This window comes from Taudactylus pleione, unplaced genomic scaffold (genome assembly GCF_031769625.1).
Source record: "Taudactylus pleione unplaced genomic scaffold, aTauple2 ptg000174l, whole genome shotgun sequence".
NCBI classification, from domain to species: domain Eukaryota; kingdom Metazoa; phylum Chordata; class Amphibia; order Anura; family Myobatrachidae; genus Taudactylus; species Taudactylus pleione.
The window spans coordinates 663,527-688,572 of NW_028284576.1; positions in this window are offsets into that span (position 1 = coordinate 663,527).

Here is a 25,046-nt window from a genome sequence, read left to right on the forward strand (position 1 = left end):
TAGGTTTAGCGTTAGTGTTAGGTTGTGGTAAGGGTTAGGGTTAGCGTTAGTGTTAGGTTGTGGTTAGGGTTAGCTTTAGCGTTAGTGTTAGGTTGTGGTTAGGGTTAGGTTTAGCATTAGTGTTAGGTTATGGTTAGGGTTAGCTTTAGTATTAGATTGTGGTTAGGGTTAGGTTTAGCATTAGTGTTAGGTTGTGGTTAGTGTTAGGTTTAGCATTAGTGTTAGGTTGTGGTTAGGGTTAGGTTTAGCGTTAGGTTGTTGTTAGTGTTAGGTTTAGCGTTAGGTTGTGGTTAGTGTTAGGTTTAGCATTAGGTTGTGGTTAGTGTTAGGTTTAGCATTAGTGTTCGGTTTAGCATTAGTGTTAGGCTGTGGTTAGAGTTAGGTTTAGCGTTAGTGTTAGGTTGTGGTTAGTGTTAGGTTTAGCATTAGTATTAGATTGTGGTTAGGGTTAGGTTTAGCATTAGTCTTAGGTTATTTTTAGGGTTAGGTTTAGCGTTAGTGTTAGGTTGTGGTAAGGGTTAGGGTTAGCGTTAGTGTTAGGTTGTGGTTAGGGTTAGCTTTAGCGTTAGTGTTAGGTTGTGGTTACAGTTAGGTTTAGCAATAGTGTAAGGTTATGGTTAGGGTTAGCTTTAGTATTAGATTGTGGTTAGGGTTAGGTTTAGCATTAGTGTTAGGTTGTGGTTAGTGTTAGGTTTAGCATTAGTGTTAGGTTGTGGTTAGGGTTAGGTTTAGCGTCAGTGTTAGGTTATTTTTAGGGTTAGGTTTAGCATTAGTGTTAGGTTGTGGTTATTCTTAGCTTTAGCATTAGTATTAGATTGTGATTAGGGTTAGGTTTAGCGTTAGTGTTAGGTTGTGGTTAGGGTTAGGTTTAGCGTTAGTATTAGGATGTGGTTAGGGTTAGGTTTAGCAATAGTGTTAGGTTGTGGTTAGGGTTAGCTTTAGCGTTAGTATTAGAGTGTGGTTAGGGTTAGGTTTAGCATTAGTGTTAGGTTGTGGTTAGGGTTAGTTTTAGCGTTAGTGTTAGGTTGTGGTTAGGGTAAGGTTTAGCATTAAAGTTAGATTGTGGTTAGGTTTAGCATTAGTGTTAGGTTGTGGTTAGGGTTAGGTTTAGCATTAGTGTTAGGTTGTGGTTAGGGTTAGGTTTAGCATTAGGTTGTGGTTAGGGTTAGGTTTAGCATTAGTGCTAGGTTGTCTGAAATGTCCGAATCTAAAACCCAAGTTCTGTGTTTAAATGTGAAATCAATAGATCCGTACCAGGATTCGGCTCCAACTGGGTCACAAAAGTAAATCTGAACCTTTGAACTGGTTCTGCTGGGAACCAGCACATCTCTAATTATTCTCTGTCTTATAGGTTGGTAAAAGAAGAACGAGAAAGATTGAATTATCTAGTCAAGATTTCACTTCTGGGACATGTCAGGGAGCATGCCTTTTAATTTGGGGTTGTACTATACTTTTATATCTGGGAGTGAGTAAAGCCTGTTCCTTTGGTGATGTCCCTCGCCTGGAGTGCACTGAGGGGTCTGGTTACAGGGTGCAGATCCGCATCAGCTCGTGGGAAGAGTTGGGAGGAGTTAGGGTGGAATTTGCTGGGTATGGATGAAGAGAACTGTATGTAAGTCCATTTTCTAGGTGGATCTTCTAAATCTCAGCACTGCGCATGCTGTGTAGCTGAACTCATGCAACTTTCAGCAACTACGAATGATTCAGTGTCATATGCATCTCAGCTGCATGTCCACTTGTGGCCGAGTGTGTGTATCAGGTATAGAACTGGCACAAATGAACGCCGATAATGATGATGGATATTTTCATGAGTGGCTGCATAGTGTATCTAGGCATTATGTCAACATTGTGACAGTAAATGTTACTGTTAGATTTAGGTTTAGTGTTAGGTTGTGGTAAGTGATAGGTTTAGCATTAGTGTTAGGTTGTGGTTAGTGTTAGGTTTAGCATTAGGTTGTGGTTAGTGTTAGGTTTAGCATTAGTGTTAGGTTGTGGTTAGTGTTTGGTTTAGCGTTAGGTTGTGGTTAGTGTTAGGTTTAGCATTAGGTTGTGGTTAGTGTTAGGTTTAGCATTAGTGTTAGGTTTAGCATTAGTGTTAGGCTATGGTTAGAGTTAGGTTTAGCGTTAGTGCTAGGTTGTGGTTAGTGTTAGGTTTAGCATTAGTGTTAGGTTGTGGTTAGTGTTAGGTTTAGCATTAGTATTAGATTGTGGTTAGGGTTAGGTTTAGCGTTAGTGTTAGGTTATTTTTAGGGTTAGGTTTAGCGTTAGTGTTAGGTTGTGGTAAGGGTTAGGGTTAGCGTTAGTGTTAGGTTGTGGTTAGGGTTAGCTTTAGCGTTAGTGTTAGGTTGTGGTTAGGGTTAGGTTTAGCATTAGTGTTAGGTTATGGTTAGGGTTAGCTTTAGTATTAGATTGTGGTTAGGGTTAGGTTTAGCATTAGTGTTAGGTTGTGGTTAGTGTTAGGTTTAGCATTAGTGTTAGGTTGTGGTTAGGGTTAGGTTTAGCGTTAGGTTGTTGTTAGTGTTAGGTTTAGCGTTAGGTTGTGGTTAGTGTTAGGTTTAGCATTAGGTTGTGGTTAGTGTTAGGTTTAGCATTAGTGTTCGGTTTAGCATTAGTGTTAGGCTGTGGTTAGAGTTAGGTTTAGCGTTAGTGTTAGGTTGTGGTTAGTGTTAGGTTTAGCATTAGTATTAGATTGTGGTTAGGGTTAGGTTTAGCATTAGTCTTAGGTTATTTTTAGGGTTAGGTTTAGCGTTAGTGTTAGGTTGTGGTAAGGGTTAGGGTTAGCGTTAGTGTTAGGTTGTGGTTAGGGTTAGCTTTAGCGTTAGTGTTAGGTTGTGGTTACAGTTAGGTTTAGCAATAGTGTAAGGTTATGGTTAGGGTTAGCTTTAGTATTAGATTGTGGTTAGGGTTAGGTTTAGCATTAGTGTTAGGTTGTGGTTAGTGTTAGGTTTAGCATTAGTGTTAGGTTGTGGTTAGGGTTAGGTTTAGCGTCAGTGTTAGGTTATTTTTAGGGTTAGGTTTAGCATTAGTGTTAGGTTGTGGTTATTCTTAGCTTTAGCATTAGTATTAGATTGTGATTAGGGTTAGGTTTAGCGTTAGTGTTAGGTTGTGGTTAGGGTTAGGTTTAGCGTTAGTATTAGGATGTGGTTAGGGTTAGGTTTAGCAATAGTGTTAGGTTGTGGTTAGGGTTAGCTTTAGCGTTAGTATTAGAGTGTGGTTAGGGTTAGGTTTAGCATTAGTGTTAGGTTGTGGTTAGGGTTAGTTTTAGCGTTAGTGTTAGGTTGTGGTTAGGGTAAGGTTTAGCATTAAAGTTAGATTGTGGTTAGGTTTAGCATTAGTGTTAGGTTGTGGTTAGGGTTAGGTTTAGCATTAGTGTTAGGTTGTGGTTAGGGTTAGGTTTAGCATTAGGTTGTGGTTAGGGTTAGGTTTAGCATTAGTGCTAGGTTGTGTGAAATGTCCGAATCTAAAACCCAAGTTCTGTGTTTAAATGTGAAATCAATAGATCCGTACCAGGATTCGGCTCCAACTGGGTCACAAAAGTAAATCTGAACCTTTGAACTGGTTCTGCTGGGAACCAGCACATCTCTAATTATTCTCTGTCTTATAGGTTGGTAAAAGAAGAACGAGAAAGATTGAATTATCTAGTCAAGATTTCACTTCTGGGACATGTCAGGGAGCATGCCTTTTAATTTGGGGTTGTACTATACTTTTATATCTGGGAGTGAGTAAAGCCTGTTCCTTTGGTGATGTCCCTCGCCTGGAGTGCACTGAGGGGTCTGGTTACAGGGTGCAGATCCGCATCAGCTCGTGGGAAGAGTTGGGAGGAGTTAGGGTGGAATTTGCTGGGTATGGATGAAGAGAACTGTATGTAAGTCCATTTTCTAGGTGGATCTTCTAAATCTCAGCACTGCGCATGCTGTGTAGCTGAACTCATGCAACTTTCAGCAACTACGAATGATTCAGTGTCATATGCATCTCAGCTGCATCTCCACTTGTGGCCGAGTGTGTGTATCAGGTATAGAACTGGCACAAATGAACGCCGATAATGATGATGGATATTTTCATGAGTGGCTGCATAGTGTATCTAGGCATTATGTCAACATTGTGACAGTAAATGTTACTGTTAGATTTAGGTTTAGTGTTAGGTTGTGGTTAGTGTTAGGTTTAGCGTTAGTATTAGGTTGTGGTTAATATTAGGTTTAGCATTAGTGTTAGGTTGACGTTAGTGTTAGGTTTAGCGTTAGTGTTAGCTTGTGGTTAGTGTTAGGTTTAGCGTTAGTGTTAGGTGGTGGTTAGGGTTAGGGTTAGCATTAGTGTTAGGTTATTTTTAAGGTTAGGTTTAGCATTAGTGTTAGGTTGTGGCTAGGGTTAGCATTAGTATTAGATTGAGATTAGGGTTAGGTTTAGCGTTAGTGTTAGGTTGTGGTTAGGGTTAGGTTTAGCGTTAGTGTTAGGATGTGGTTAAGGTTAGGTTTAGCATTAGTGTTAGGTTGTGGTTAGGGTTAGGTTTAGCGTTAGTGTTAGGTTGTGGTTAGGGTTAGGTTTAGCATTAGTGTTAGGTTGTGGTTAGGGTTAGGTTTAGCATTAGTGTTAGGTTGTGGTTAGGGTTAGCTTTAGCGTTAGTATTAGAGTGTGGTTAGGGTTAGGTTTAGCATTAGTGTTAGGTTGTGGTTAGGGTTAGTTTTAGCGTTAGTGTTAGGTTGTGGTTAGGGTAAGGTTTAGCATTAAAGTTAGATTGTGGTTAGGTTTAGCATTAGTGTTAGGTTGTGGTTAGGGTTAGGTTTAGCATTAGTGTTAGGTTGTGGTTAGGGTTAGGTTTAGCATTAGGTTGTGGTTAGGGTTAGGTTTAGCATTAGTGCTAGGTTGTCTGAAATGTCCGAATCTAAAACCCAAGTTCTGTGTTTAAATGTGAAATCAATAGATCCGTACCAGGATTCGGCTCCAACTGGGTCACAAAAGTAAATCTGAACCTTTGAACTGGTTCTGCTGGGAACCAGCACATCTCTAATTATTCTCTGTCTTATAGGTTGGTAAAAGAAGAACGAGAAAGATTGAATTATCTAGTCAAGATTTCACTTCTGGGACATGTCAGGGAGCATGCCTTTTAATTTGGGGTTGTACTATACTTTTATATCTGGGAGTGAGTAAAGCCTGTTCCTTTGGTGATGTCCCTCGCCTGGAGTGCACTGAGGGGTCTGGTTACAGGGTGCAGATCCGCATCAGCTCGTGGGAAGAGTTGGGAGGAGTTAGGGTGGAATTTGCTGGGTATGGATGAAGAGAACTGTATGTAAGTCCATTTTCTAGGTGGATCTTCTAAATCTCAGCACTGCGCATGCTGTGTAGCTGAACTCATGCAACTTTCAGCAACTACGAATGATTCAGTGTCATATGCATCTCAGCTGCATGTCCACTTGTGGCCGAGTGTGTGTATCAGGTATAGAACTGGCACAAATGAACGCCGATAATGATGATGGATATTTTCATGAGTGGCTGCATAGTGTATCTAGGCATTATGTCAACATTGTGACAGTAAATGTTACTGTTAGATTTAGGTTGTGGTTAGTGTTAGGTTTAGCGTTAGTATTAGGTTGTGGTTAATATTAGGTTTAGCATTAGTGTTAGGTTGACGTTAGTGTTAGGTTTAGCGTTAGTGTTAGCTTGTGGTTAGTGTTAGGTTTAGCGTTAGTGTTAGGTGGTGGTTAGGGTTAGGGTTAGCATTAGTGTTAGGTTATTTTTAAGGTTAGGTTTAGCATTAGTGTTAGGTTGTGGCTAGGGTTAGCATTAGTATTAGATTGAGATTAGGGTTAGGTTTAGCGTTAGTGTTAGGTTGTGGTTAGGGTTAGGTTTAGCGTTAGTGTTAGGATGTGGTTAAGGTTAGGTTTAGCATTAGTGTTAGGTTGTGGTTAGGGTTAGGTTTAGCGTTAGTGTTAGGTTGTGGTTAGGGTTAGGTTTAGCATTAGTGTTAGGTTGTGGTTAGGGTTAGGTTTAGCATTAGTGTTAGGTTGTGCTTAGGGTTAGGTTTAGCATTAGTGTTAGGTTGTGGTTAGGGTTAGGTTTAGAGTTAGTGTTAGGTTGTGGTTAGGGTTAGGTTTAGCATTAGTGTTAGGTTATGGTTAGGGTTAGGTTTAGCATTAGTGTTAGGTTGTGGTTAGGGTTAGGTTTAGTGTTAGTGTTAGGTTGTGGTTATGGTTAGGTTTATCATTAGTGTCAGGTTTTGGGTTAGGTTTACTATTAGGGTTAGGCTGCAGTTACAGTTAGGGTTAGGTTTAGTTTTAGGAAAGGTTTATGGTTAGACTGCAGTTAGGGTTAGGTTTAAGATTACTGTTAAGTTTATCATTAGGGCTAGGTTTAGTATTAGGGTTAGGTTTAGGATTAGGCTGCGTTTAGGGTCATGGTTAGGTTTAGGGTCAGGGTATGCTTTAGTTTAGGGACGTTTTAGGGTTAGGATTATGGTTAGGTTTAGGGTTAGAATGCAGTTAGTTAGATTTAGGGTTAGATTAAGGGTCAGGGTTATGCTGTGGTTAAGGTTAGGTTTAAGTTAAGGTTAGGTTTAGCATAAGAGTTTGGTTTAAGGTTATAGTTAGGTTTAGGGCTAGGGTTAGGCTGCAGTTATGGTTAAGTTTAGCATTAGTGTAAAGTTTAGGGTTACGATTAGGTTTAGGTTGAGAGATAGGGTTAGACTTTAATTAGGGTTAGGTTTAGAATTAGTGTTAGGGTTAATGTTAGGGCTAGCTTTAGGGTTAGGGGTGGTTAGGCCTTGTGTAGGGTTAGACTATGGTTCAGGTCAGGCTTAGGGTAGGTTCTGGATGGACAATTAGATTACTGTATGGTTAAACATAATGACCATGTTGACAGTCCAAATGTCGACATTACATACCAAACCCATTGTTTGCGGCCAACTCTGATAATAGGCAAATAATTAATTTATCTCTGAGCCCACAATAAGGCCAAGTTACATGCAACGCTGAATCAAATCAACACGGATGAGAATCTGCGTTTTTAGTGGTGTTCTTTGGCTGTGCAGAAGGCCATGGACCTTTCTCCTCTGCTGAAAGACGAACTTTGCCCCAGCTCAGAGGTGCAGCATATATGGCCTGGTCCTATACATGTAATGAGAGATGCAAATATTTTTGCTCAGTGAGCCACTATTTTCTGCACAGATTTTACTAACCACCCCACAGGTACCCTGGGAGGACCACTGGTTCCAAGCGATGTGTAAGACGTGGAACAATGGTTGCCAAAAACAAATTTTAATTTTTATTGCAGCCTGTACTGTACAAACCTTTGAAATGTTCAGATGCAAAATTTTTAAAAAAATCATCAGGAACTAAATTCCATTTCGTATTTTCTATATAAGAGCAAACATGAAGTCAATGTAACAAACTCTGAAATATAATTTATGTAGTATAACACTTATAGATGGTGCTGGATGGACAATTAGAGCTTAATATGGCTCATATTGCGTAGCTAGCTCTCCCTATCCTACACAGATGAAATCCCAGCCATCCGCAGTACTGATTTAGTATTTGCAATGCCCAGGGACAATTTCATTCACATCTGGTGGCAATGTGATAAGGTTAAATCCTTTTGGAACTGAATAGGGCAACCTTTAGGTATGGTTATACATAAGCAAATGAAATTAGAATTGCTACAGGCGTTACTGAGTGCTTATTATCATAATGCGCTTACCGATAATGAAAATAAATTAGTAATGAATGGTAACACTTATAGCAAAGAAACATATAGCTCTGAGCTGGAAAAAAGCAGGTTAAAAGTGTCTAATATAATGACTAACATAAATAATTAAATCAATATTAAATCATGAAAATTTGTGTATTTAGGTAAATTTGACGTAGATGAAGGATATCTCGTTATGATGAAAATATAGCAGATACTGTATCACTGAATTTAACTTGGGATGCTGCAAACAGTAGCTTTTATACATAATAGTTTCTCTGTTCCATGTTTTCTTATGTATTATGTTATGTAATGTATACATATAAAATAAAATAGTTGATAAATATGATTACAAAAGGTTGTATTATACTTTAGGTGATGCTTAGTTTATTATGGAATTAGAGGAAATAATGATTGTAGTCCATTTAAAAGAGTTGTAAATCAAAACGGTTTTTTTTTCTTTAAAAAAATTAATCTTTTAGTGATGGCAAATACAATACAGGTGTGCCAAAAAAGATACAAAATAAACCCTTCTAATCAACCCATCACCTAGGTGAAACCAGAGGAGAGTCAGCACAATCAGTAACTGGTCAGCACAGACGGTGTAATGGTTAGCATTACTGCCTCACAGCACTGAGGTTGTGGGTTTGATTCCTACCACAACCCTAACTGTGTGGAGTTTGTATATTCTCCCTGTGCTTGCGTGGGTTTCCTTCGGGTACTCCAGTTTCCTCCCACACTCCAAAAATATACTGGTAGGTTAATTGGTTCCCAACACAAATTAACCCTAGTGTGTATGTGTGTGTGAGCATGTGATGAGGAATATAGATTGTAAGCTCCACTGGGGCAGGGACTGATGTGAATGGACAAATATTTTCTCTGTAAAACGCTGCAGAATATGTGAGCGCTATATAAATAAATAAATAAATAAATAACTGATGTAGAATGGAAACTCACTATATTAGGGGGGTCTATTTACTAAGCTTTGTTATGAGATAAAGTGAACGGTGAAAAGGTACCAGCCAATCAGCTCCTAACTGCCATGTCACAGGCTGTGTTTTAAAAATGGCAGTTAGGAGCTGATTGGCTGGCACCTTATCACTGTTCACTTTATCTTCTAACACAGCTAGTAAATAAACCACTAGGTATCATTAACGGTGAGCATGGCAGACTTGGGAGATTAATGGACAGGAAGAATAGTTTGGTAAAATAATGGCCGTTAGGTTGATTGAGAGTTTAATGGACTACAAGGGTACATTTGGAGATTCATGGATAGATTGGGCAAACTGGAAGATTAATAAACAGGAAGGATAGGGTTGAAAAGTATTGAACAGAAGGGTAAATTGGAAGGTGAATAGAAAGGATGGGTAGGATGGGAGATCAACATACAGTTAGGGTAGGTTTGATAATTGTTGGACAGAAAGCGTAGTTTGGGAAATTAATGGCCAGGATGCTTAAATTGGAGGATTATCGGACAGGGATGGAAGTTTGAGAAATAAATAGACAGGATGGATAAATTAGGAAATTAATGGACAGGAATGGTACTTGGAAGATTAATGGACAGGGTGGATAGGGTAAATTAATGGAGAGAAAGGATGGATAGGTTAAAAGAAGAAGAGACCATAATGTCAAATAAATTGGGGTAAGGAATCAGATCCTTGGATATATTACAAAAAGAATGAGTTTATAATAGAGATGTGCGGTTCAGTTCTCCGGAAATCTGAATCTACCAGAATTTTGTGAATCTGGACAGATGCAAGTCGCAGTTCTGATCTTCCCATGGTTCAGAGTTCAGATTTGAAAAACAAATTTTGAGTTTCAGATTGCAAAAATTACATGATTTTAGCTGTTTTTAAAAACTTTTGAATAATTTAAAAAAAAAAAATAACCCAGACCCAAAACCAAAACATGAAGATGAATCATTCCAGACCTAAAATAAAAACCAAATCCAAAACACGGTGGTCGGAGCACATCTCTAGTTTAAAGGCGTAAGCATATATTTATGAGAACAACCATTTATAACCAGCGACTTGTACATATCTACATAGACACAATGCCTAACGACATGCATAAGTGACAGCTGAATGGGAACCTATGCACTTACACTGTCATACAGGTGAGACGATTTTACAACAGTCATACCAAGCTAATATATTCTGGTGTGCCAAAAAGCTGTCTCTGTAACCAGTGGTGGCTCCAGAGGTGAGGCTGCAGCACAGTCCAAAATCAAATAGGGTAACCACACCAACTGCCATTTCAAATGCTGACAAACAGTAGATGGCTGGGACTCACTGGCAGTTGGTGTGGTTCCCCTATATGAATCTTAGACTGCCCTGTCTGTAACCGTTTGGCAACATGCATTCCAGAACACTAATTAGGCCAATATGATGCTTGGCTTGTTTTGAAATAACTAATGCTCTGCAACCGGTGACAAAGGTGAATAAGAATCAAATTGCTCAGGTCCTCAAACCTCTTTGGAGTCCTACACACTTGTTTCAGCCACCAGTTCACTGTCAACTAATGCAGAGTGGAAAATATACACAGTTTGGACCGGGGCATGCTTAGGAAAAAGCAGCTAGTGCTGCCACAAACAACATTTACTGCTATTGTGTAATGCACATCTAATTACAGTAGGTGTCAGCATCCAGTGAAACAGGAAGTGCAGTCATTGGATGCATGGTAAACTGTTAACTGTTGATGATCTGCAGTCAATATTCCATGTTCTGGCCCTGACACACACTATAGGGTATATGTACAAAAGTGCAGTGTTATAGAAGTTGAGATGTAGCCCATCGCCAACCAACCAGATTCTGGCTATTATCTTTCAGAAGGTGCTAGATAAATGTTATGTAGAATCTGATTGGTTGCTATGGGCAACATCTCCACTTCTATAAACTTGTACTTTAGTAAATATACCCCTATGTATCTGCCCTGCCTGGGTGAGTTTGGCGATAGCTGATGGCACAGACCCGTGTAAGGGAATGGGGTTAGCCATGTGTGTGGGAGATGAGTTTTGTCTATTTTATAAGCAACATCATAAGAGAATGTGAGATGTATAAGGAACATCAAAGAAGGGTTTTACATTGTGTACGGGACATCATATGAGATTTCAGTGCTATACATGGCAGATGGTCTGTGTTTATTCATAGCCCCCATAAAACTGTGATTTCCACACAGGTAACTGGGTCTGTGACACCATTGCCTGTACTGGGAATCCATGAATACGTTTATGCTCCCAAATCGAAGAGCTTGCAATCAGTGTGCTCTGTCCTTACTTTATACTGTTCTTTGATGTCCATATTTATATCACGTGACCTTATGTCCTGTGTACATGATGTGTCAAACTTGTAGATTGGGAGAGATATCTCAGAACCTAGATCTAGCTTCTCTTCTCAGTCCTCAGTCCAACAGCAATAGATGATGCAAAAAAATAAGAAAGATAACAAAACATCATCGATAACACTACGCCTAAAATTCAATTACTGATCTCTATCCCTGTTAAAGGAAATTACATTTGCAATAGAGTATGAAAATGCTTGAAATGAATTTCATAAAATAGACTGGAACTACTGTACTTTAAGTTTGTCTCTTGGCAAGGAAGTCAAAGTCAGTGAATTCATTAATTCTCAGACTTTCTAAATTATTTACAAATAATTTGGCAACTTTTCAAGTGTTAATGTTCAGAGCATATGGCTGAGGATGAGTGCGGCTATCAGTCTTAAGGCCAGGCACTAATAAAATGACATAACTCGTCCTGGGTCTATTTAAGGTAATTGTCACAATATGTATCTAATGTCAGGAGTCATTCTATTTCTATATTACATGCGCATATTTATATTAAAAGTCCCTCAGCGTTTCTGCCTTTGGTTGTTTTAACCGACGCAGCACACGCTCCAGAGAATGCATTATTACTTGAACAATAAGTGAAAATAAAAGACTTATTCTCTGCAAGGACAATAATAATTGGATTGTATTGACTTTTTCCGAAGTCCCTTGTACCGCCATGACTTTTCATGGTATTTTACAACTTATTAAAATACCTTCATCAATAAATAATATAAAATGTCCCAAAGGGACACTATGATACCTTACTTATGTGGTAATGCTGGAAAAATCTGGGTTTTAATTTAATTTCTTATTCTTTGTATAAAAGGCGAGATGTAGTTTAAAGGTTACTAGTTTCTTATAGTCTCAAAGTGGATTTATGGAAACACAATATAATTACCACAATACAATCAGATAGTTTATTACTTAGTGCTTTTATAAAATCAGGGAATTTCAGGCTTGTAAGTAGATAACTAATACATATTTTTAGATGCAAGTGATATATGTTCTAGAGTAGATTTTTTTTTTATTTTAATTTTAGGGAAATTGGTTGGGCATTATATTATTATTATTATTATTATTATTATTATTATTATTATTATTATCTTCATCATCACCGTTTGGTTAATAAATGCTGACATATTGCACAGCGTTGTGCAGTCAGTGAATCGCAATGCAAATATATTACATACAATCAGGGGTTTAGGAATTGGGGACAGATAGGGCAGTTTTCCACCCATGATTTCTGTTGGGTGGGCAAAGACTGTGTTTTGCCCCCCCCCCATGAACTTCTACACAAAAGCAAATGGGGATAAAGTGATAACAGCTTTATTTGAACTCGCCAACTGTTGTCATTTCTGTTTACCAAATATGACGTTATTTTCATGTTTGTTGTGCGGACATTTTCTTCCTGCAAACGCTCTTTTTCTTTCTTAGAAGCCCCACTCATTTTGATATCACGATTTGCAATAAGCATAAGTAGACACACGAGACCGGGAAGCTGCACTTTCCATTGAATGTTCTTGTAAGTTGTACAACAATGGAATAGAGAGGACAAATGATTGCAGCCTGCAGATGTTTAAAACATTAGCAGCAGTCTCATTGTCGCCAGATCGTAGCACATACCAGATATTATAGCACATTCCATAACCAGTGAGGCAGTGACTATAGATTGAAAAATACTCCCAATCAAAATGAGTTTAGGCTGTCAACAAAATCTGAATAAAAATTAGATTAAGATTAGATAAATTTAATTTTTTAAGATGAACAATTGAATGTGTTTATCTTTCTAACAGCTATTGTACTAATTGGTAGATAATAATAATAATAATAATAATAATAATAATAATAATAATAATAATAATAATATTAAAAAATGTATAAATAAATTTTTATAGTAAAATAAAAAAATAAACTGGGGCTGGCCCACCACAGAAACACTGATGAGAATTAACATTGGGATTCTTTGTAGATCTACAGTCACTGTTACAACTGTTGTAAATTGAGATACCAAAAACAAGAAAAAGGGGCTCCAGGCCCTATAGTAATCCTTGGCCTTCCCACCCTCACCCCCCCCCAATTTTCATTCTTAAAACCCTAAATAAAATAACATGGAACAGAAGGTAAAGATGACCCACCAAATAAGCTTATAGTTGAAAGGATATGATGTCCTTTACCATTTAATTTAAATGAACCTTCTTTGTGATTTGATTTTCATTTTCCTACTGCATGGGTGCTCTATTTCAATGCCAGATTAATGGTATCAAAGTCAAGAGCTCTTCCTGGTAAGTGTGACTATAACTGACTTGAGCTTACTGATAACATCTTCATGTGTTTATCCACCAGTTACCATCTTAACTAGCTACCAGAAACTGTTGTGGAACAATATGACACTGGTACCTCCAGGGTTCTGTGACTCTTTACACCTAGTCAAAGCTTGGTGTTTCAGTGTGATGCTGGAAAAGTAATTCATTCTACTGTGTTAGGGTCAATGTGTGTGGGACTCTCACATACAACAAAGATGGAAGGTCCTGGTCAGTGGGTGATTTGCAGAAATGTTTAGTAAGTGGGAAAAGTAGTTCAGTCAGGAGGAAGGAGAAGAGGTAGGTAGATAGGATAGAGTTTCTCTTCTATGTAGCTCATACTTGGAATTTTCCTTTCTTTCTGAAAGGTACACTGAAAACTACGCAGGTGACTTGGTAACATCTTCCCTACTAGATAGCTCCTGTAACAGTATATGAATAACGGACCCTGATGACTCTACCCAGGAGTTAGTACGGGCAAATTTAGCTGATTTTCAGAGGTTAGCCGTAAGTGTAATTATTGAATTGTACCCAGTTTGTCCAAAATGTGACATCCACAGGAGAAATTAGTATGCATGGCATGTACAGAAACCAGTCAGGAAGCTTCAGCAAATGTCTCATGCCTGTAGCCATAGAAAAAGAAGCATAAAGTCTCTCAGTCACTCATTATTCCCAGGTTATATCAGGAGGAATGTCTTTGGATGCTCCTTGTGACAATGACTATTAGCAACCCATATTTCTATGACCTTGTGTGAGTACTGCATTTGTTACTTTGCTGTATAAACACTTCTGCAGCTTTCTCTGTGCACCATTTTCTCTCATATCTTACACAATTTACATACTTACTACAATGTACTTACTGTATGCAATTAGTGCCATCAGCTATCGAGGTACCGAAATACAGGCAGGTGAATTATAGATATTAAGAACTTCTTTTAACTTACAGAGAAATAGACATTGAAACACTAGATATACTGACTCCAGCGGAGTCAGTAATATTACGAATGGGCAGTTGGTCACAATAAAATGGGGACATTTACAACAAATCAGGGACAATTTCTAGGGACAATTTTTTTTAGGTGCAAGTCTTTAAATCCTAGAACTGTCCCAAAAAATAAGCAACTGTGCACTCAAAAGGTCACAGGATGGCCCTCCCACCTAGCTGTACAAGAGGCATCATCTAGATTTGGACAATATGGCACCCTAATCTTTCCCCTGTGCAGCATTCTGTCAACTGGATTCACACCAGCCCCTCCGCATTCAGCTTTCTGTCACCTGCCCCAGTTTCAACCCTTGCCCCAAGCAGAGTTATGATATCAGGTTTATCATGCAACAGATGTTGCACTGTGCTGCTTGGTCATAAATGACCCCATTCTGTAGATCAGGGGTGGGAAACCTTTTTTCTGCCAAGGGCCATTTTGATATATATAGAACATAATTTGCGGGCCCGGTGCAAGCCATGCCCTTCATGTGATGTCACACGGGGGTGGGGCCACAATTGCCGGTGATTACAGCAATGCCTGTAGCATCCTGAGGATTCTCTGGGGAGCTGTAAGGGCAGCGTGGTGTGACCATCTGAAGTGTCCTAAAGATGCTCCAGGTGGCACTATTGCATAGATCTGGCTGCAGGGTGCCATTCTTGGCACCCTGCTAGCCAGATGAGGCTAGCAGAAAAAAACTCAGAGGGCCAGACCAAATGATTCCGCGGGCCTTATACAGCCACCGGGTCTGAGGTTCCCCATCCCTGCTGTAGATACTAAAACACACTATAAATCAAAACATTAACATTTTTAAATATCTCCAATTAGTCAACTATGCACTTTGAGCAATCATCTTACCTCTCAGGAATAAGGCTGGTAAAATATCGACACTGGGAGATGTTCAGTGCTAATTCGCTATCACAGGATGTCATACATACAGTATAATAAGACAAGACTCGTACAAAGAGGTCAGCACACGTCATAAGAGTAATATAATATATGTGAGTCCTGCAAAAGTGAAACTATTGTACAATGTAACTGAACAATATTTGATATACTAGTCCATATTTATTAGTATAGGTCATTGAATATTTCCCCAACTAATCATGTAGATTACACAGCTCACTTACTCACATTTATATTGATGTGCAAAAATGACAGTTCAATCAGCAACCAATCAGGCAACTGCTTTCATTGTCTGACTCACACTAGACAGATAAAAGCTAACTGCCGAATGTCATACTTATTTTACCAAAATATTTTAATCAAATAAAATGGTGAATGACAATTTTGCCTTTTATTCAATTAAGGGGCATATTCAATTAGGTGCAAAAAGTCCCGTACTTTTTAATGCAGGACTTTTCGCCATCATCGCTGGTTTTCCATGTGGAAAAGTATCATGCGCATCCTGCTTATACCCGTATTCAATTAGAAATTGTCGAAAACGGCACACGGCAAAACGCAAACAGGCGAAAAGTGCTGTCAGATTTGGGGAAATCAGCCTGACACCCCCCAAAAGATGCACTGACATTGGAGATCACTATAGATGCCCCCGAATAGCCCTGCTGAAGGTATTTTGGGTACTTAAATGATAGGTGCTAATTAGCGTCTTTGCAAAAGTGGTGAAGAATAGTATTTAGCTGGTTTGTTTGCAAAAAATAAGTAGTCCCAGCAAATTTGGGATATACGAAAATGGGTGCAAGCATATTTTAAAGTTGCTAAAGTGAAGTTTTAAAAAACGTGAAAAATCCACCTGCCGCAAACACCTACAATTTTGAAAACCCCTGGGGCATACTTGGGGGCCCCCCTGGAGTCTATTTCACTAATTTTTAAGTTTGTCCCCCAACTGTGTACTTTTTCACCCCCTTTTTCAAAGTAATTTTTTGGGGTGTTCTTATGTATTTTTTTTTACTTTTTTTTTACACAGTTTACCTTTGGGGGCTGTCCCAAGGGTGCAGGGTGGTTCCCTCAAGTTTGTACCCCAAAACCCCTATTCTGCACTTTTTTTTGACAGCTTTCATAGGCAAATCTTTTTCGCCTATTCCAATGCATTGACTTTCCGCACCGGTGAAAAGTCTATGGAATTGAATACAGTGATAAGTTTTCGCCTGGCGAAATGATGTCACCGGCGATACTTTTCCGCAGAAACTGACTTTTCACACCTAATTGAATATGCCCCCAAAGCTTCATTTAAAAATGTGTGTGTCTCTTTATTTTATACTTTTTAAAAATTATTATAGTGGAACCCAGACCAGAATGTCCAGTGCGCAGGCTGGTATCAGATTTGAGTCCATTTTTTTTTTCAATAATATAAGGGATTATTTTTTAGTTATTGTTTTCAATATTTAGGGGATTGTTTTTCAGTGAATTTTGCTGAATTATTAGTCAATAGCAGCAAGCAGAATGTCTAACGTTTTATACAGCCCTGGTATCTAGCCCCCGTTCTCCAGTTGTTTAGAGAATGTACAGAATTTCCAGCATGAGGCATATGAGATATTTGCTATAAACAGCAGTACAGAGCTTGCATACTAAGTAGTGTCATTTGTGCTGTGTCTCCAGGCCTGCTCTAAGTTGTGGAAAGTCTGTTGTCTTGCCTCTAATTGCTTTTTACTCAAGAAATCTGCAATATCAACATTCGTAAAAGTTTATTTTAAATCACATCCTTGTTAATTTGTATAATAATACACAAGTGATGCCAATATACAGTGGTGTGCTAATTAATTGGGAAAAGCTTGCATTTTGCTGTGTTTTGATTAAGCTTATTAAAAAAATACATAGGATTATTTCCATATCATTAATAATTAATATGACCACCCTTAACTGCAATAACTTGCTTTACATAAGTTTCCTTCATTCTAGTTGCCTTAGTATAGGTCATATGGCAGTTATTTTCTTCCCACTTCTAGAAGTCTGTACTGTGCTGTTGAAGAACCAGCCAGTAACCAGTAACTGTTTAGACCCTTTATAAGTCCACAATCGTTCTACAGTATTTGGACACTTTTTCTAATCAATATACTGTAGTTTGTCAGTTCAGGGTGTTTCTCCTCTTGTTTCAGTGACACAGATCCGCTTTCCTGTGAGTTTTTCATTGAGATGAGCAGTTCGGTTTTACTTTTTTCAGCTCGATCTCAAAAACAGCATCTTATTGGCTACCCGGCTCTCACGTGTTTTGGGTAGCCAATGAGATAAATCCAAACTTGCATCAATTGGCAAAAAGAACCGAGACTGAATTTGAACAGCTCATCTCTAGTTTTCAGCAACTTAGAAAAACTTGGGGGCGCATTTACATAGCGGCAATTTTGCATTTTTGGTGGTTTTCCAGCAAATTCCCACCCAGAATGCATCCCACTGGTTTACTAAAGTCTAAACTGCTGGAAACCCGCTGAGAATCCAGAATTTAGAATACAATAGAACATTGAACCACCATCAATGGTTTTACAACTGGAAGCATAGAAACCCCAGATTTACTTAGTGACAGGTTTAAAACCCGCTGTAAACCCACCGACAAGCCCGCCGCAAAAAAATGAGGTGGTTGTGACAGGCAAGATAGCAGGGATAGCATGATGTTTGAGGCTTTTAGCTATCTGGCCAATCAGGCAGTGAGGAATCACAATACTCTTATAATATATAAAGCCTCCAATCATCATGCATTGAATAAGGAGGTAGATAACATTGGTAATTATTTTATGGGGAAGTACAGTTTTATTTATATATAAATGGGAAAAATTATTATTTAATTTTATTAGGAGAGAAATTGTATGAATTCTTTATATTAAAAGGTCAATATTAATTAATTGCTAATTGGTGTTTAATTTTTTTTTTTTAATATTGGGTCAACATTTATTATTTTATGATGAGGGCAAAATTTATAGTATAGAGCCATAAATAATAAATGTTTTTCCCATCATAAAACCATTTTTAAACAACAATTGACAATGTGTTATTATTGACCCTTTAATATAATTAATATATAATATTGCTCTCTTCATACAATTAAACAATAATTTTCCCATCAATGTATGAATAAAATAGCAAGATCTAGTGATTGCAGAATTTGTTTGGTGTGATAGATGTGATGTGGCACTCCATTAAATGATATCTGAGCATATCATAGCTCTACATTCTACCATGTTCAGCTGTAGCACAAGTCACAATCAGTCCATTTCTCAACCATTCCGGCCTCCAACCTACCAGTTGGTCTGACACTGATAGAGTGTGACACTCACACAACCGTCTGGTCTTGTTAAAATATTTTTAAACCTGCTGAAAAATCAGGAGACCCAATCGCCAATCACCTGACCAGTATCGAAGTGTGTACATTTCTGCCACTGGTTTGTCCAGTTCTTCTCCAGATTCATCCCTCAAGTGAGTGAGTGACAGCCAGTCTGCTAAGGATTGGAAGAGTGTGTAGGGTGATGCAATCCTTTCAGCAGATGGTTTCAGCAGATCGGTTATCTGCAGCAAAATTGGACATACGTGTATGCATAGATTAGGTGTTATATCTGTGACCTTGGTCTCCAGTAGGATTGTGTCAACAGTCCAGTCGGGAGTTGGAACCCTGGAGGATTGGAGAAGTATGTACCCAGCTTTAGACAGTAGCACTATCCTGGAATAGGTTTATCCTAGTTATTTACATGGGAAAGTGTAATATTTTATTGTCCTTGCTACATTAATACAGTATTAATGTTTATATAATATGAGTGGGCATTTATATTTTTCAACATTAGTATTTACTTTGCTGGTGAGTGGTGACCAAATTCAGACAGGTCGCACATCAATGAAGGGTGTGTGTTTAAGTTTAATATTTTTTTTGCAACAAATGACTATACCACATGGGCAGGAGAGATACATGGAGACACAGTTCTATACACACCTTGGTACTAGGGGGAGTGGCCAAGCATGTGGGATCATGAAAATGTCTAGTTGCAATTTATTTGCATTGTACCCACTCCCTCCTCTCTTAGTGGCCTTGATGATAACCTTCCAACACAGAAAAGAACAGGAGCAATTTTGCATTGTTGCCATTGGGATTGTTGACAGGTAGCGGACCCCCTGGTCAAGGTGGGCACCTGTGCTTCTCCGCTCCCCATACAAAGTTACCCAACATACCAGCCCAATGGCATTCCTGGCTGGAAAAAATAGCAGAGGGGTGTAATGCTTGTCCAGCATCTGATCCACATTGGGTTGGTGAATGTAAATAAAAACAAATGATCAAAATAGAGGGTCAGAAAAATGCAGGGAAGGAAACATTTTTAGTTTTACTGGAGACCCCATTTAGGCACAAAAAGAAAACTGCCTGGTACAGCAATGTGTCCCAATGATTGTTTTATTGTAAAAGATGGTGCTACGGTCTAAAATCGCCTTTGCTGTTACATATGGTTCATTTTCTGTTCTCCAAATAAACTCATGGGGGTGTATTTACTAAAGTTAGAGTTTTTCGAAATGGAGAGGTTGCCCATAGCAACCAATCAGATTCTAGCTATTAACTTCTAGAAGGTGCTAGTTAAATGCTAAGTAGAATCTGATTGGTTGCTATGGGCAACACCTCCATTTCTAAAACCTCTCACTTTAGTAACTATACCCCTTAACGTATCCTGGTTATCCTGTGCGACAAAGTGATATTGTGACTGTGGGAAATTGGTCTAGAATTATTTAGACTACCCCCTGCCCTGTTGCTAGTAATCAGCATGCTTTAAAAAAGAAAACATTGATAGCTCAGTTGATTAAAGTTGATTATCAATTGTTTTTTTCTCTACTTTTTCCCTGAAAACCTGGAATTTGAAGATCATATGATTTTGCATTTGAAATTAACTTTTCTGTAAAAATAAAGTACAGCAACTTGAAGAGAGCCAATTGCAACTGCCATACACGTTGTACTGTGTTTCCTGCTATTTCACCACATTTCCAGATTTACTTACAAGACATTTAAAGACGAGAGACGTTTTCAAAACTGTTCTGTACAATATTTTCCTCATTTCATCTTTGTTTGCTGAATTCCGCAATTGGCCTTAAGTTTTCCATACTGAGTTCCGCCTACTATTTTAATTCCTTCTCTCATATTGTACCCCATCTGCACAACAGAGAGCAATGAAGTTATCATCATCATTCTGAATCTATTTATAGACCATAAATTCTGCAGAATTCAGGATTTCCCATACACCGTAGAATATTATCATGCCAAATGGTGAAGCAACAGCAGATTGCATCACTAGGACTTTGCATCTCTGCAAAATGGTCTGTTATGCTGAAACATTGATTTACAAAAACAATTGGCGCAACTTCATTCATCTCTGAGGACCTACAGAGAGACATCACTTAACATACAGTATAAGCCAGCCTCCTTTTCCCTACAAACTAAAAAACAAAAAATGTAATTGTGCGGTGTGTTTAAGAGGACTGATATAAAAAAAAGTTTTACTTGACAGGTCTTAGGGCCTAATTCAGAGCCGCTCGTAAGCAGCCGCTCGTTCGTTCCGAGCGATATTTGCACAACTGCGCATGCGTACGGATCGTAATACGCATGCGCGAAACAGTCAGTGCGGCCGAAAATTGTTTGTTCGCTAAATAGCGAATGCCTGCTATTTTGAGTGACAGGAGGAGGCGTATGTGGGTGGTAACAGGGGATGGTGCTTGAAAACGGGGAGTGGAGATCAGAACGCAGGCGTGCTTAAAGGTCAAAACGGGCATTTTATGGGTGTGCATAATTAATACAGCAGCGTCATTGACCACGTCACTGGGTTATTTTATAGTCTGAACTGCTCGCAAGATTGCGGTAGGAAAAACCAACCACAAGAATAGCGAGCAGTTCATACCCTGGTCGATGTACTCGATTAATCTAATAATTAGAGGACATGACGTAGGATGCGAGCGGCCAGGGGGCGTAGTTTCCCAAAAAACGATATGCAAGTTTTGTTCGCTCGTTCAGACCTAGTGGCATGAACAGACTGCAAAGAGCGAACGGTTCATTTGAATAGCCACCCCTTTTGAACGAGCAAGCGCAAATAGCGTCCGGCTCTGAATCAGGCCCTTAGTCCAAATTGGCTAAAACCATATTACAGCCTCAGTCTTTAGACCATACTCACTGATACAGTACTTTCAGAAGCATTACATTACAGTCTGTCACTGTCACTGTCTATATTCAATCCGGTTACAGGGATCTGACTACCTGCATACTATCAGCCTCTCTCGCTTCAATGGGACTCAATGACAGTAAGGGCCGTATTCAATTAACGGCAAAAACTGACTTTTTTTGCCATAGGTGGGAAGTTATGAAAGAAATCCCCAGATTTTTAGCAAAAAATAGGGATTTTGCTTTTTTTTTTTCACCTGGTCTGGGGTGGAGAAAACTTTTCTCCAGTTTTTTTTTCGCCAATTGCGTTTTTGCCTGCTTTTTGGTGAAAATATTGCATTTTTTTGCGAAAAATTGCAGTTTTTGCCGCTAATTGAACACGGCCCTAAGCCGGAAGGTACGATAGTAAGTGGGAAGAAACTGGTAATTGAGCACTCTCAATTTGGGGGTTCACTAGCAGCCATCCTATCAACATACCAAGTGTTAGGAGCAACTATCATTGCAGTTTCGGAAGGATGGCTCATTGGACTTAGCTACTGAAGGGACGGTTGGTGTCAGGAAATAAATATTGGACTCATTTACTCATCTCAGAAGTTTGGCATAACCTCAAAGATAAAAGAGCACAATGCTTACAGAGAAGATTGGTAGTGCTTCTTCAAACCACCCAAAAGTGCCACATGAGGCAAGTAACTCACTCTGCCTCATTGCTGTTGTGGCCCTAGAATTAGACAGAGATGTTTTAAGACTGGGGGACATCTATGTGATGGTCCTGTGAGCCCCCAACCCTCTGAATAAAATATGGCACCGATGCATGCGCACTGTGCCAGAGACTTCTGCACATTTGCATATTTATGTGGCCATATTTCTAGTGATTATGTTAGAAATATGGTGCCAGCTCCATATTTCTGAGGATATCATTGGAGCAACAGCATGGGTACTGAAGGAGAAGGAAGCTGAAATAGGTGCAGGATGAACTTTTTCCTGCAGGACTCAGAACTGATAAAATATCACTGAAGGAGGGCCTTTACAATTTAGTCATAGTCCCCCAAGTCCTCAGTGACCACTCCTCGATAAGCCTCCAATGTCTTTCCATTCAAAGTGAGTGGTCACTAGGTATCTAACCCACTCCTACTTAGGCAAATCATGGATTTTGCAAGTACTTTCAAAAAGTAGTTCACCAATGTCCTCAAATCTGGCAAACTGTGTGGGTTCTGATCTGGGCACAGCAGGTGACAATGGTTCTTTGGGTGGTGCCCACTTATAATGCCACCTCTGGATGATAAACCACCCACTCATTCCCAGTTGCTCGTTCTCCCGATTCCACCAGCCGAACCGCTAGGGAACTGTATCTTGGGACATTCCACTGTAATTTTTCATCCTGTGCATTCTCCTTTCTTGCATTTACTGCTCTCCTGAGTAACTTGGCTTCTCTAATTTGGTGATGAAAAGCCACCTGGGCTTACACCACTGCTATGTCACCAATATTCTATCTGTGACTGGATCATAGATTTTTATTGTTACAGATAGAATAGAGGATGGTCCCCTGCCCCTCAGTAACCTGAGTGGTCTTACTTCACCATTCCTATGTATTCCCATTCAATGTCAGTAACCACCTATTACTGACCATTCCCACTATATAATGGGTGGGCACTTTCCTTCCACCACCAGGCTCCTACCACTGACAAAAAAGGAAAACCAGGTGCGCTGATAAATGGGCGGAAACCTACTTTCATTTAAAAGCAGCTGACTCAAAGGAAACTCTACAGTACATTCCTATCACTGACACCTGGAACCACTTGTTAAACCGAGGCGCATACACTGGCCCCGGGAACCACTTCTCCCAGACTCCTACCACCAGCTCTTGGATCCACCTACTTCTGAGTATGTGTGTACACACTGCGGGATCACATCCCGGGTAGTGTCGGCTAGTTCCCACTGGTCCCCACTATGGACCAGTCTGCATGGCAGATGGCTTCAGCTTGGAGACCCTGGGCTCAATCCAGAACAGCCAGAGAATGGAATAGAATTTTAGGCTATTCTGGTGGTCAGAGGATACAGGCAGATGCAGGCTGCTTGAAGGTAAGATGTTTATTGCTCATACTTCTTTAAAAAGACAAAGGCCCTCATTCAGAGGCGCTTGCAAGAAGCGAGTGCTCGTTCTGAATGAGGGCAGCTGCTTCTATTTTTAAGTACGGCCTCCTGGTCACTAGCTAAGCTGTGGGTTACCACCCACAGCTTAGCGACTGATCAGGGTGATGGTCGCGATGTTCAAGACCATCGCGACCATCGGGGCTTGCGACGAGACCCTAAGGTTGTTTCTCAGCAAGTGCAAGCCCCAGGGAGCTCCCTGCTCTGATCGAGCAGGAAGCTCCCCACTGACATCACTGCTGATGTCAGTGCAGCCACCCATAAAACGATAGGTGTTCCTTAAGGTACGCCTCTGTTTGTAAAACCACCCCGCCGCCCCGCCTACAAAACGGTCCGAGCTGTCGATCAACATCGACAACCGGCCCTTTTGTAGTGAGCTCCAGAGCAAGAGAGTTTATCTCTCTCTCCGGGGGTTTGTGCACACGCGCAGTGCGGCCGCTACGTATGCGCAGGGCCTAACAATTGACATGGTTGCAAGCACTCAGCACTTGCGACCGAGTCTGAATGAGACCCTAAGTCCTTTGTGGAAGGTGCCTTGGACAATCACAGCATACAGATATCAGAAGTCTAATCCTTCTTGATGTTCAAATGATATCATATACAGAGCCACATTATTATATAATCAGAAGACACAATACAGCATGTTGTCATCCTCTCCCATATACCTCTAGGATAGTATACAAATCAGACAACTATCTCACTAAATTTAAATAAATACATCTTAAAAGGAACTGAACTGCCTTCTTCATTTCCTGTATCTACCACCCAAACTACAGGAGTCTGCTTTCCTAAACACATTCTTAGAAATCTCCATAACACATGAACACCCACTGTAGTGCAATGACTAAAAACAAAGACTTGGTCATTTCACAATAGGCATTTTACTAGGTCAGGATAATTACCATCTCACTTCCTATGTCACAGAAGATGCAATTTCTCATACATTCATGTAAGTGTATAATCCTTAAAAAGGCATTTTCAAAACATTCTACTACTTTAATGAGCAAAGTGCATTAAAAATAACACATTATAATTAGAGATGAGCGGATTACTTTTTATGATAACCGATTACACCAGAACTTTGGGGTTCCAAGATGAACCGAGTCCTGACTCAGTTTTGGGGTTCCAAGAAGAACCGAGTCCCAATTGAGATCTTCCCGCAAGACGGATTTCGAATCTAAAAACCGGATCTTGTGTGTTTTGATTGAATGTAAGTCTTTCCTTCATGATTTCAGGTGCCAAAATTGACTGGAAATAACTGAAAATTAATGTTATTAATGTTAATAAAACTATAGGAGCAACACAAGTTACACGATTTTAGCTGTCTATCCATTTTTTAAATAAATCCATTACCCAACCAAAACAACTGAGAGTGGTTTTGGAAAAAAAAAACATGAGGGTTCTGCTGATCTTTGCTAACACATCCCTTCAATCCTGCCTTCCATTTTGACCATATGGGATGGGTCTCTGGGCCTGATTCAGAGCTGAACACTCTGACCAGAGCGCTCGCTCTGAATCAGGGCCCTCCTACCTGTTTTTGGAGCGTCC